Source organism: Cynocephalus volans, chromosome 11 (assembly GCF_027409185.1).
Source record: "Cynocephalus volans isolate mCynVol1 chromosome 11, mCynVol1.pri, whole genome shotgun sequence".
In the NCBI taxonomy this organism is placed as follows: domain Eukaryota; kingdom Metazoa; phylum Chordata; class Mammalia; order Dermoptera; family Cynocephalidae; genus Cynocephalus; species Cynocephalus volans.
Window position 1 is genome coordinate 104402434 of NC_084470.1, and position 14687 is coordinate 104417120.

At 49.0% G+C, this 14687-nt stretch overlaps 2 pseudogenes; one reads left to right on the forward strand and one right to left on the reverse strand.

Moving 5' to 3' along the window:
• LOC134390878 (transport and Golgi organization protein 1 homolog) overlaps positions 1-10100 on the forward strand; it is a 45879-nt pseudogene extending 35779 nt beyond the window's left edge.
• Positions 1-14687, reverse strand: part of LOC134390527 (ski oncogene-like) — a 65016-nt pseudogene that overhangs the window by 38594 nt on the left and 11735 nt on the right.

A 14687-nucleotide genomic window follows, 5' to 3' on the forward strand; every position in this document is an offset into this window, starting at 1 on the left:
TGCCCCTCGTGAACAGGAATGCAAAAATTCTAAACAACATTTTAGCAAATGAAATTCAACAATATTCTAAAAGAACAATTCATCATGAATAACAGGGAGTTTATCCCAGGAATGAAAGGCTGGCTTAACATTCAAAAATCAGTGACTATAATTCACCATATTAAAAAACCAAAAAAGAAAGATATTTACCATATTAGTCATCTCAATGAATGCAGAAAAAGCATTTGACAAAACCCAACACCCATTCCTGATTAAAGTAAACTACTAGAAATAGAATTCTAGGGACCTCCTCAGCCTAGTAAAGGGCTGACAAAAACCCAACAAGTAACATCATATCAGTGGTGGGGACTGCATGTTCTCCCCATTCTGGTAAGCGCCATCCTAGACATTCCAGCTGGTACAGTCAGGCAAGACAAAAGGCATCCAGATTGAAAAGAAAAAAATAAAACTGTCTTAATTTGAAGATGACATAATCATCTATGTAGAAATCTGATGGAATCTTCAAAAATGCTACTAAAACTAAGTGAGTTCAGCAAGGTTGCAGGCTGCAGGTTCAATACACAAAAGTCAACTGTACTGGCAACTTATAAACAGGAACAGAATCTTTAAAACAATACTGTTACAATAACAACAAAAAAAGGAAAACAAATAAATCAAAAAGTCTGACAAAAGATATGAAAGACCTGTGCGCTGAAAACTACAAAACATCGCTGAGAGAAATTTAAAACAAACCAAGTGGAGAGCAGTACTATAATCATGGGTTGGAAAACTCAATATTGTTAAGATGTCTGTTCTTCCCAAATTGATCTACAGAGCCAGTGCAATCACAAACAAAATTTCAGCAAGATTTTTTTCATGGAAATTAACAAACTGATTTTAAAACTCATATGGAAATGCAGAGGACCTAGCATAGCCGTAACAGCTGTGAGAAAGAAAAGTTAGAGAGCCAATGTTACCTAACTTTAAGAACTGATATAAAGCTACAGGGATCAAAAACTGTGGGTTTTGATACAAATAGATCAACTGGACTCACACATGGAGAGCTGATTTTTGACAAAGGCACAAAGACAATCCAGTGGAGGAATGATCTTCATAGCAAATGGTGCTGAAACACTGAACACCCTATGCAAAAGATAAATGAACTTGGATCCACACTTTGCAACATTCACAAAAATTAACTCAAAATGGGTCACAGACTTAAAGCTTAAAGGTATAAAATTTCTAACAGAAAACAGGAGATAATCTTTGTGACCTTGATTTAAGGAAGGTTTTCTCAGCTAGGAAACCAAAGTCCAATCCAAAAGTACAAACTGAAAAATTGGACTAGATAAAAATTTTAAAATTCTATTCTTCATAAGACACTGTTAAGAAAACAGCCAGACAGGGAGAAAGTCTTTGCAAAGTATAAATGTGAAAAAAAGACTTATATCCAGAATATATAAAGAATGTAAAACTCAACAAGACAACAACACAATTTAAATCAGTGGGTAAAAATTTGAACAGACACTTCACCAAAGATGTATGGATGGCAAATAAGCACATAAAAGGATGCTCAGCATCGTTAGGTAAATGCAAATTAAAACTACAAGGAGATACCACTACACACCTATTAGAATGTCTAAATTGCAAAGACTGACCACACCACGTGCTGGCGAGGATGTGGAGGAGCTACACTGCCCGTGGGAACGTGAAATGGTGTAACCACTTTGGAAGACAGTTCAGCAGTTTCTAAAAAGTTCATCATGAACACAATGTATTATCCAGCCATTCCACACCTAGGTATCTATCCAAGAGAACAAAACTTGTTATGTCACCACTAGAACTTGCACATGAATGTTCATAGCACCTCTCTGTGTAATAGTCAGGAACTGGCAATAACCCAATGTCCCAAAGGGTGAGCAGATAAATCGAGTGCGGCATCCATATGAGGGAGCACTACCCAGCAGTTAGAAGGAAGAGCTACCGACACACAACCACACAGGAGAGTCTCAAAATAACTACACTGTGAGAGAAGCCAGACCAAAAAAAGAACACATTGTATGATTTCATTTACATAAAGCTGTAGGGAAGTTTCTGTGGCTGCCTGAGCAAGGGTGGGGCAGGCAGGGTGCCCACTACGGGTTGAAGACACTTATGGATGATGGATAGGTTCATGATGTCCAAGCAGTGATTGTTTCACAAGTGCATACACACATCGAAAGTTACCAAACTGTATGCTTTAAATACATGAGTTTACTGTATGTTAATTATACCTCAAAAAAGCTGCTTTAAAAAACAACCATACAGCAATTATCCCACCTAGACCCTTTGTATTCCAGGATTTGTTTGTTCTCTTGCTTTAAACAATCTCCACAGGTCAACACAAATGTGAACTAGCAACGTAAGACCACCATTTCTTCTGTGGTTACCCCAAGTATATCCTTTTCCATCCCAGAAAGTTTCACAAAAATTGTGTAGCACTGCATTACAATCATTTCTTTCTCTAGATCAGGAATCTTCAAGCTTTTCTTGGAAGAGCCAAATAATGAATATTTTTGGCTTTTCAGGCCGTGTGATCTCACAACTACTCAGTCTGCTGCTGTAGTGCAAAAGCAGCCATAGACAACACGTGCAATTATGGGCACATTCGTGTGTCAATAAAACTTTATTCACAAAAACAGGTGGGAGCTGGATTTGGCGCATAGCCAGAGTTGGCGGAGCTGTAGATCTGGGGTTCCTGGAGCAGCAGCAGCAGCCACGTCACCTGGGTTTTGTTATAAATGCGCATTCTCAGACCTGGGAGTCGAAGCTCTGGGAACAGGACCCACAAACATGTTGTTTAAGAAGGTACCCCATGATTCCAAAGCCCCAGTTTGACTCACTGGTCCAGAAAACCTGCAGAATGATGGACTCATCCAAAACCCAAAAGGAACAAAGCTTAGGTAAACTCTCAGCAACTAAAAGCTACAGACCACACTCCCAGCAGAAACACTGGGCTGTGGGAAGTCTGGATTACAAAACAGAAGTCAAGAACACTCATGGGGGTGGGGGTGGGGGCAGTGAAAAAGGAGGGAGGGGATGAGCCTCACTGAGCAACCTCCATTACTAATGGCTGGTGTTCCTTCCACTTCTGGACTGACCAGAGTTTCAAACCTTTGCAAAAAGCAACCCCAAATGCTTCCCCTCACGTTCTTCCTTGACTCTGTGTCACTCAACAGAATTCATCCTTTAATCATGCCGTGGGGATGATTAAACCTTAAAATCTCAGAATTGGAGTATCTGGGTCATTCCTTCAAACATCAGTCAAGACTATACTATGCTGCAGACACTGAATGTAAGGATTCAAGGACCATGAGTCCTGCATGAACATACACAAATGCATGCACACACCCACACTAGCATGAAATAAGTAGGACACTCCAACAAAATAAAACCTGATGATCTGAGCATTACTTCTGGCTAAAGTCACAAATAATTGGCCTTACTGTATTTTCCTTCTTTTTAATTTTATTTTATTTTAAAAAATACAAAAACTATTGCTTACAATTTCAGAGGCTAGGAAGTCCAAAGTCCAGGGAAACACAGCTGGTGAATGTCTTGGTGGTGGTGACAGTGATGGCAGGTTATCGCATTGTGAAAATGGTGGAGCAGAGAAAAAGCGCATTTTCCTTTTTAAAGCAGTTCTTTATGCCCTCTCTTCCTCAATGCTTAAAATGCAAACACTTACCTAAAAACTTTCAAATCCAGTGAAACATGTCAAGAAGATATAATAACTCAAAAGCATCATGAGGAAAGAAAAGCAGTTTCAAGATGGAAGAATGAAAACACTTCAATCCCCTTCTCCTCTCAAAAATCACAAAAGCCCTGCTCTTCAATGGAGGAGGAACAGTCTTGACCTGGAGCACACACAGGGCAGGAGGCACTGGGGAGGAGGCTGCGGCTGAGCCGCTGCAGAGGCAGGGGCCAGAGAACCATGCGCAAGAGTCCAGGGAGCAAAGACACAGCTACCACAGCAGGTGGAAAGGAAGTTTCCAGGGAGCGAAATCAGGGACTGGTCTGCAAGTCTGCATGGGCAACAGTTGGGGGGAGGGGCTCCCTGGGGCCTTGCCGCCCCCCTGCTGCCCAACAGCATTTCAGTTTGGACGTGACCCGTCAAGAATTGCCAACCCAGGGAAAGCTGCCCCTTTAAAGCCAAGGTCTGAAACCAACCAGAGAAGAGAATTCAGGAGAACCAACAGAAGACACTGTCAATATAAACATCATTAATAGCTGTGGCAGTAACAGGCAAGACATGCATTCAAAAACAAAGCAGGTGGGGGCTTTTACAAAATACACAAAGAACAAAAAAGGATATCTTAGAAACTAAAAAGACATCACAGAAACTAACACACAGAGGGAGAAAGCAGGGCAGCTATGGCAGTTAGAGGACCAGCCATCCAAGTGGAACACAATCCAGCCAGGAGGGGCTCCAAAGGAAAACAGAGGAACAGAACAGCAAAGAAGCACCACTAACATGATCCTGAAAATGGGGGCATGAGCCTCCTGGGCCCAGTGGGTGCCCAGCACAGGAACAAAAACAACTGGCCTTGAGGTCAGACACGGGGATCAACAGAAGGTCCTGAAAGCTCCCACAGGACAGAGGCAGGTTACATGCCATGGCCTGAATCAGAGGGTATTGGAATTCTCCACTAGGTCACTGGAGGCAAAATGCTGAGAGCAAGGTCAACTGAACATCCTGCTCTTAAACCAAAAACCATAGGGTGGAAAATTAAACATTCAGCTGTGCAAGATCCAAAGTACCAACCTCCCAGGCACCTGTTCTTACACATGCTGTGGTCGTTCAGATGAGGGAATGAACCCTGGAGGGGGGCTCCTGGAACCCCACACTGGGCAGAGGCCCAGAGACACCAAGAGCAAAGAAAAACCCAGGAACAGCAACTAGCAACAAGAGGGCAGGCGGAGGGGACCAGCAGGCCATGTGGCTGCTGGATCACACAAACAATTGTGCAAAGAGGCAGGGGATAGCACCGGAGCAAGCATGTAGCCAGAGATCCTGAGAAAGCCAAGCAAGTGAGCAAAAGCATGAGGACCAACTCCATAACACAAAGTGGAGAGGAAATAAGGTCAGACACGCAGCTTCAGGGCAGTGTGTTCCCAAGAGGAAATGAGGGCAGGACACACAGTGGTGTCGAGACAGGAAATGAGGTCAGGACATACAGCAGTATCTAGACAGGGAATGAGATCAGGACACACACTGCTGTGAACAGGAAATGAGGTCAGGACACACAGTGGTCTGGACAGGAAATGAGGTCAGGACACACAGTGGTCTACACAGGAAATGAGGTCAGGACACATAGTAGTCTAGACAGGAAATGAGGCCAGGACATACAGTGGTCTACACAGGAAATGATGTCAGGACACACAGTGGTCCAGACAGGAAATGAGGTCAGGACGTGCAGTGGCCTGAAAAGCAATGCGGTCAGGACACACTGTGGTCCAGAAGGAAACGAGGTCAGGACACACAGTAGTCTAGAAAGGAAATGAGGTCAGGACACACTGTGGTGCAGACAGGAAATGAGGTCAGGATGTGCAGTGGCCCAGAAGGAAGTGAGGTCAGGACACACAGTGGTCCAAAAGGAAACAAGGTCAGAATACCCAGTAGTCTCAACAGGAAATGAGGTTAGGACACACCATGGTCTAGATGGGAAATGAGATCAGGACACATCATGGTGCAGACAGGAAATGAAGTCAGGACACACAGTGGCCCAGACAAGAAATGAGGTCAGAACACAGAGTGGTCTAGACAGGAAATGAGGTTAGGACACACCATGGTCTAGATGGGAAATGAGGTCAGGACACACCATTGTGCAGACAGGAAATGAAGTCAGGACACAGAGTGGCCCAGACAGGAAATAAGGTCACGACACATAGTGGCTCAGAAAAAAATGAGATCAGGACACACAGTGGCCCAGAGAGGATATTAGGTCACGACACACAGTGGCCCAGAAAGAAATGAGATCAGGACACACAGTGACCCAGAAAGAAATGAGATCAGGACACACAGTGGCCCAGAAGGAAATGAGATCAGGACACACAGTGGTGCAGAAGGAAATGAGGTCAGGACACACAGTGGCCCAGACAGGAAATTAGGTCAGGACACACAGTGGCCCAGAAAGAAATGAGATCAGGACACACAGTGGCCCAGAAAGAAATGAGGTCAGGACATATAGTGGCCCAGAAGGAAATGAGGTCAGGACACACAGTGGCCCAGACAGGAAATAAGGTCATGACACAGTGGCCCAGAAAGAAATAAGATCAGGACACATAGTGGCCCAGATAGGAAATGAGGTCAGGACACACAATGGCTCAAAAGGAAATGAGGTCATGACACACAGTGGCCCAGACAGGAAATGATGTGAGAAGATGCCACTGAGTCCTAGTAATCAGCAGAAAGAATGGATTTATCAAAACTGGAGATGCAGTGACGTAGGCATGTGGGAGCTCTGAACAGCTGAACTGGAGGTCAAGCAGCACCGTGCTGGTCCCTCAGAGACATGGGGTTGACAGAAGAATACTCAGCAAGAATGGAAAAGTACCTGCCTGTAGCTGACTTGAGGAGGAGAGGATGGGGACACCTGCATGTTGTCATTTGACTTCTGGCACTCTGACTCTAGCTACTGTCCATGGATTCCTTAACTGACTACAAAAGAGAAAATGAAACCCTGTATAATGGTATGACAGACCAAACAGAGAGAGAAGTGGACTGAACTTGGCTCGTGGGTGTGCAGGTGGGGCAGCCAGTCCGAACCAAGCATCACACAACTGAGAGGTGACACTGCTGGGCAGCACCAGGCTGCCATCACCTGAAGGCCCCCTGAGCCCAACTGGATGGCACAGGCATCTAGAGGAAAAGAACTACCATCTTGGTCCCTTCTCTCCATTCTCAAAAACTGATCTAGAGCTCACTGAGACCCTAGGGACCCCACAGGTATGCAGCAGAGGGGCCACATGCATCAAGTGAATGTGTTGATGGCCTGTACTGTCCTATCACAAATGCCCAGAGTCACATCCAAACAGCCTAGCCAACTGTGAGGTCATCAAGCACAAATAACATTCCAAGTCAGCTCCCACCTCCAGGTCTACTTCACCTATGCCCAGGCACAGCACCAGGCAGGCAAGATACCGATCACATGTGCACAAGGACACAGCAACAGCCAGTGGGCCGCAATTTCAATATGTCCAGAGTGAATTCTGAGTAAATGAAGAGGAAATGCAGCCAAATCAACATCAAAATAGGATCTTCAGCTTTCACAGTCAGCAATTCCTAGAATCAGGCAGAACTGAGACAGCGGCAGGGCTGCTCAAGGGACAGGGCATAACAACACGGGAGGCCACAGGGAGGAGGGCAGAGCCAAGTCGTCCTGCCCCTTGGTCAGCTCCAATGTGGGGGACGCAGGCCCAGGCCAGCACTTCCAGCAGGTGCACCCAGGCAGGCCACCACCTCCTCCACACAGAGGCCTCCTAGACCCTTCAGAATCAACGTCTCCAGGTGAACAGCAATTCCTATGTGTGCCAGACACTTCGCAGGGGCAGCACCAGCCCAGAGTGTCATAACTGTGAACCTGTCAGGAGCACCTGCAGCAACGATTCTGACAGAGAACAATGTGGTGCAGCTTGGGACAGCTGAGCACCCGTAAGGACGCTTGAGCACTTGAGCCCTGAACACTGGCTCAGAACCACGGCCTTGAAAGGCTGCACGGCCCTCGCCTCCTCCTCCTGCTACAAGGGCAAGGCTGCAGCCAGGGAACAGTTCTTCCACCAAAGCAGATGCTGACAGCTCAGCAGGGTGCCCGCAGGAAGATGCTAGGCATGCTGTTTTGAGGTTTTTTCTCTCATGAGATGAGCATCTAGAACACAGAACTTTCTCCTCCTGCACTGAGAGCTCCATGGGCAGCACCCTGTACCTAGGTGTCCATGAGCCACCAGGGCTGAACCCCCAGCAAGGCCTTTGCTTACGCTGCCACCCCAGCACACTCCTCACTGTATCAGTCACCATGGATGTCTTCAGACAGGTCTAAGAATCACACGCACCTCGTCTGCTCCTGCGTGGAGCACAAAGAGCATACGTACATGTGGGCCTCGTGCCAGGTCCGTATGGAGGGGCGCATGGCCTTGCTTCCCCGGGCCTCTGCAGATACAGTGGACAGGGACATCAGAGCTGGCACACAGACTCACTAGAAAGCATCAGCCAGTTCTTGCCTCCTAGTCCTTTCAAAGTGATGTTTTTTCCTTTGCTTCATACCATTTCTAACTGCTAGCAGTAGGGAGCATGTGGCTAATTTCAAATAAATGCACCTGTGCAGGGAACATGTCCTCAAGAAGAGAAGCGAAGCACCCGGGGACGCCAGCATCCTCTGGGACGTGCGTGTGCATGGGGGGTGGTTATTGAGAGAACACATGTGTGTGCTCTGTACACTGTTTCCTCACTGTGCCTGTCTGAGGACAGACCTGGGCTCACATGCTCCTTTGCCCCCAAGAAGGCCTGGACGGGCCTCTCTCTGGGTGTAAACAAACAAAGGGATACATCAAAATTAAAATAAAAAGACGACTCTCAGGACACCTCTTTAAGGATGACTCCAGACTCCCCAGGCCTGTGGAGCCTCCAGGCTTTTCCCTCATGACACCCACTTTTGTTAAATGTGGTGGCTGATGTTAGAGATGGTGGTTCCAGCCCAAGTCTGGGTGTTTTGGATTCAGATCACGGAGGCAGTGTGTGGAGAGCTATATTCACAAGGCGTGACTCATGTCACAAAATATTGATTCCAGGTCAGTAATCCTCACTTCCTTCCTGTAACGCTCAAAATTTCCAGCCTTCTGCTGATGAACTGGAACCCCTGGAGGTTCTTAAAGACAAGCTGAGCACCAGCCTGGCACTGGTCCAAAGGAAGAGCCCACAACCGAGCTCAGGAGCGGCTGTGGGGATGCCGGCCTGACTCTCTGGAGGACCACATTAGACAGCCATTCACTTCTCCAAGCTCCATCCTCTCTTTGGCCCTGATCACTGAGTCACTTGAGGTTTAAAGTCATGGCTTTGCTTTGAGGTCAGCAGCTCGAGCAGACAAAAGCCTGCAGTAGGGAGAAAACACAGAACCATGTGGGGACCCTTCAGGGAATCCCAGATAGGACCACAGGCCCAGGATGCTCCCAGAAAGGGGAGTGCAGCCCAGCACCAGGACCTCCGGGACATGGGCAGCCCCCAGCTGCCACAGGCACCAGCTCAGGAGCCCTGTGGGGCCTAAAGGACCCATCAGCCCCATCGTACAACAACAGCCACTCCAGTCAAGACTTTCCTGCTTTTCCTAGAGCAGCTGGAAATGAACTGAGCTAGTCATTACCTCATAGGACTTCCAAAAATTAAAAGTGGGATAAGGTTTGTTTTAAAACTGGACAAGAAAGGACAGTTTTCAGTCCTCAGTATCTGAAGGAGCCACCATCCACACTAGTCCGCTTTTCTCCCTCCAACCCCACTCACCCAGATGGGGCCACACAACCCCGGGGGAGGACCTCGGGAGGCCTCGCAGAGAGGTGCGCAAAGCACAGCAAAAGGAGCATGAGTCCCCGCGTGCCTCGGCCTGCCTGGGCACAGACACTGCCGGGGACAGTGAAATGTCAATGGGGCACAACAGCAGGGAGGCCTCCGGAGACAGGGCCAGATAAGCTGCACTCGCCATGCTGTGCCCACAGCTAAGGAGCAGAGAGGGAGTTCAGCAAAGAGAGGAAGGTGTTCGGTTGTAAATGATCAATGACAATGAGGCCTGGAAAAATGGCCAATGTTCATGTGCAGAAAAATGCCTTGCTGCTCATTTTTCTAGAAAAGCCGTCTTGTGCAGACACAACTTTGTGATTCAGACTTGAGAATCTGTCAGATAAACTGGGCTTTGCCAGTGACATGTGGCACCTCAGCTGCCTGGCACCAGAGCCACATATGCCGTCCACTTGCAGGTGTGCATCTGCTCATCACGCAGCTCTGGCTGAAGGGTGTCCACAAATCCACATACCAGGTCCTGCGGGTCAGGAACAACAAGCCACACGGCACTGCCATGAGACGTGAGGGCGCCTGAGGGACTGCAGGGAAAGCTCTGCTCGCTCTCAAAAAAGACACCAGCGAGGACTGGCACCAGCAAACAGCCAAAATGACAATTTGGGCATCAAAATAATGACAAGAACAGATCGTACTGGTGATGCTTTAAAAAGCAGGGTCCACAGTGATACCAGCCAGCAAGAGGCAGGAGAGGAGAGGAAGCGCTCTACAGCCAAGGAGGGAAACTCCACAGTCTCCAAGGCCGAGCCCGGCAGAATCCCCAGAGGACCCCGAACCCACAGAGAGAAAGTTCACAGGGTCAGAGACGTTACAGGTTCTAAAGTCTACCTGTGGATTACTCATTAATTACCGAGGGAAAAGGCTCCTGAGGACAAAGCATGGAGGCCAGGCTCCTACCCAAAACACCTCCCATGCATCCAACCATGGATCACTGGGCACAGCCAGGCTGGAGGTGCTTCACACGACGGCCCCCGGTGCCCTTCAAATATGCCAGCATCGTGAAGGACAAAGGGCAGCTGAGGGACTGCCCAGGTACAACAGGGCTCAGGAGAGTCATCGGCTGCACTGCAAGGCAGGGCTTGGGCAGAAGTAAGCGGTGGAAAAGGACGGGGACAGCAGGCAAGCAGGCTGATGGCTGCGGCCCAGCCACAGGTGGTCATGGGGTTAGCTTCCCAGATATGGTGACCACAATGCCCTAGCTTTTAAGAGATTCACACAGAAGAGCTTGAGAGAAGAACCAAAACATGTTCTCAAAGGATCTGCAAAAAACTACAAGACCTCTCACATGGAGACAGGAAGCCAACATGGCAAGCATCGGCGATGGTGCATCTAGGTGAACAGGGCCGCCACGCTGCATGATTCTCACAACATTACCATACATCTGAAGATTTCTCCAAACATCAAGTCCTAACCCAAGGAGAGGCAGCAGGCTTGCACACAGGCTCATTTCTGCTCACCCATCAGCCATGGACCGCGGCACACCTGGGGTGGCAAGGCCACCCCACAGACAAGGAACACCTGTGAGTGGATGTCAGGCCCCAGGGACAGCCCCGGTGTAACTCAAGGCTGCCCCAAGCCTGTTTCAGCTTGTACAGGACAATGAGCGCCATTAACATCCAAGCCGTGTTTAGCGGTTTCTCTGAAACAAGCAGCCAAAAATCACGCAGACTAAAACAGCATTATGAAATTCAACTCCAAAAAATTCCAAATTCTCTCAACTGCAACAAACCCTGGCCCACTATAAACAGATCTCAAATTCCAGGTCAACTCTCTAGTGCAGTAATGGACAAATCCAACGTGCCTGTGGGCCTGGACAACAGTGGCAGAAGGATGGGAAGGCCCCAGGGATACTGCAGCTTAGAGTCCATCTACAATGCTGGTGCCATAACCCTTCCCACTGACTCTGTCTCTCCCAAGCTTTCAGCCCCAGCAACAGCAGACAGAATCAGGGGTCTCCAAGCTGGTTCTCCACACACCGCCTTGCTCTCAGTGTAACCCCGAGGACGGGGAAGTGGGCAGCATGGGCACCGCCCATTCTGGCCGAGGTGACTGTCCAGGCCCCAGGTTCCACCTCCCAATCCTCGAGGCCTCATTACCTGGACAGGGAGCTGGCCTAGCCTGTTGGGCTGCAGGGAAGGGACGTGGCTGTTCCACACAAGGTCCCACAAGCATACTCTACAAGTCTCAGAGCCACAGTCACTCACACAACACGCTCATCAACAGCCTCCCAGAAACCAACAGAGTCACACAGCCGAACACATGACGAGAAAGGGCCCTAGCCTACAGGCCCAGGTGACGGAAGCAAGCTAGCCCATCAGGGAGACGCCAACACCAACACCAGGCAGCGGTGGGGGGCGGGTAGAGGGGCCAGGGTCGTGGTCACCTCTTTCCCACAGCCAGACTGGACTTGGCCATAGGTCAGTTGTGCATGCCCCAAGCACCTCTGGAGTCCAGGAAGGAGAAAGCGCAGTGCTGGGCCCGGGAGCAGGCCCCGGGCTCCCCTCCTCCCACTCTACAGGGAAAGTCGAGGTCCAGCCCGTGGGCTGTCCCCACTCTTGAGTGGTCAGGGAAGGGATGTCCCTCCTGCCTAGCAGCTGCACCCCATGCCAGGGAGACATTTCAAGGAGGTGCCAGGACACCAACACCTTGCCTTGGGTCCACGCAGCCCAACTTTGGCAGAGAGATTAAGGAGGAGGAAGGAGTGCAGACCTCCATGTGGCGAGAAGTCTCACTCTCGGTGAGCCCATCTCTTCCTGAAGAACTTTCTCCAAGTATGGCAGAAGGCAGACTGAAGAGTGAGAAGCGAAATCAGTACCAGGCCCACCTGGAACCCGAAGCCCTCCTGCCACCTTTCCCTGTCCCCAGACTGAGCCAGCCATCTGTCTAGGCCCTGCCATCTCCGCGCGCGCGCGCGTGCGCACGCACGCACGCACGCACGCACGCACACACACACACACACAGCTCTGACACAGGCCTCCCCAAGAGGCAAAGGCAGTCCAGGCACAGTGGGCAAGGCAGGGTCTCCAGACCACCAGACTGGACCCCAGGCCCACCAGCACGTTCTCTCTCGTGGCTGTCACAGCCCAGGCACACAGCAGGACCTCTGCAAGAAAACAGTGTCCACACTCAGGCCTGCTTGTTGCTGTGCTTCAAGGCCACACTTCCACTCGGAGACTCACTCCCACCATGACTCTCACAGCCTCCATCCCAGCAGGCTGCAGTCACCTCTGCATGGGGCAGGCACCCTCTCCCTGAGCACCTGGCAATCCCAGGCACAGTCCCTGCCCAGCACAGGGGGACAGAAAACTCACAGGCAGCCCTGGGCACTATCATGTGCAGGGTCTCCTCTTATAAAGAAGATTCCGGCACAAAGACGTTCCTGCCTCCCAACATACCACAGCAGAGACCTGCGGGCAGCCCACCAGTAACAGAGAGCAGCCAAACCAGGTACGTTCAGCAGATGCACCAGGAGAAGGTCACTTACAACAGTGGAGACACTCACTTATGACAGTGAGAAGCGATGAATACCCAGAACAGAGAGAACTACAACCAAAAAAATGGATCCACATAGCCCAATTCAAAATGGGCAAAGGACTTGGACAGAGCTCCCAAAGAAGACACACAGATGGCCCATGAGCACATGGAAAGATGCTCAACACCACTGATCATCAGGGAAATGCATATCAAAGCCACAGGGAGACACCACCTCATACCCACAGGATAGCTACCATCAGGAAGACAGAAGATAACGACATGGGCAGGACATGGAGGAGTGAGAATCCCGTGCACGGCTGGCAGGAGTGCAAAACAGGGTTCTGCTGCAGAAAACGGTCTGGCAGTTTCTCAAAAAGTTAAAAATAGAATTACCACATTATCCAGCAATTCACTTCTGGGTCTATACTCAAAAGAACTGAAAGCAGGGTCTCAAGGAGCTATTGGAGCACCCGTGCTCTCAGCAGCATATTCACAGCACCTACAACATGGAAGCGGCCCAGTGTCCACCCACAGATGAGTGGGTAAGCAAGATGTGCACCACACATACAACGGAATTATTATTCAGCCTCAAAAAAGGAGGAAATTCTGACACATGCTGCAACACGGGTGAACCTTGAGGATGTTATGCTCAGTGAAATAAGCCAGTCACAAAGCAACAAGTACCATATGATACTACTCATGTGAGGTCCCAAGAGTAGTCAAATCCACAGAGTCTGAAAGCAGAAAGAGGTTGCCAGGACTCGGGGAGGGAGACAGGGAGCAGTCGGGGTTCGTGTTTGGGAAGACGAAGAGTTCTGGAGATGGACGGCAGTGATGGTTGCACAGCAGAGTGAATGTGCTTAATGCCACTGAAGTGTATTTAAAAATGGTTAAAATGGTAAATTTTACATTATGTCTGTTTTGCCACAACAACAACAACAAAATAATATGCACAAGGCAAATTACAGAAAAGAGCACTAAAAATAACAAAATGGTCGATCCCACTAGAAAGAAAAGAAATACAACTCAATGTGACTTTCCACCTGCCAAACTAACAAAGCTATTCTAAATAACAGGACCTTACGGAGGTGGAAAAATGGGTAGCTTCTTTACAGTTCTGTGGGTGTGTAAATTGGCACACCATTTAGAAAAAAGTTTTGGTAATACGTAAAACCGACAGTCTTTGAAATGGCCCTGCCTCTTGGGGACCTCAGGGCCTATTATATAAGTGATCAGAACACGCACAAAGACTTAAGCACAAACATGGTCAGCCCACATGATTTCAGATGCAAAAGAAATCCATCCAGGCGTAAGTTGTATCTGTGTGAGTGCACGTCCAATGTAAACAAACAGAAGGGTGACAAGCGGGCATCCCTCTGACCTGCCAGATCTGCAAGAAACTCACCACGCCCGGTGTCACATGACAAAGGGGAAGGCAGGACAGGGACATTTCAGAAGACAGCCTGGTGTGATCTACGCACCCTCTGATCAAGCCATTTTACTCCTAGGTCCGTGGTCCACATAGACATGCAGCTCGTGCACACGCGTGCACCAAGACGTACCCAACAACACTCTATACACTTAAACTGAGGAACCCACACCGGAAGCCCAAATGTCCACTAACACAAGAACA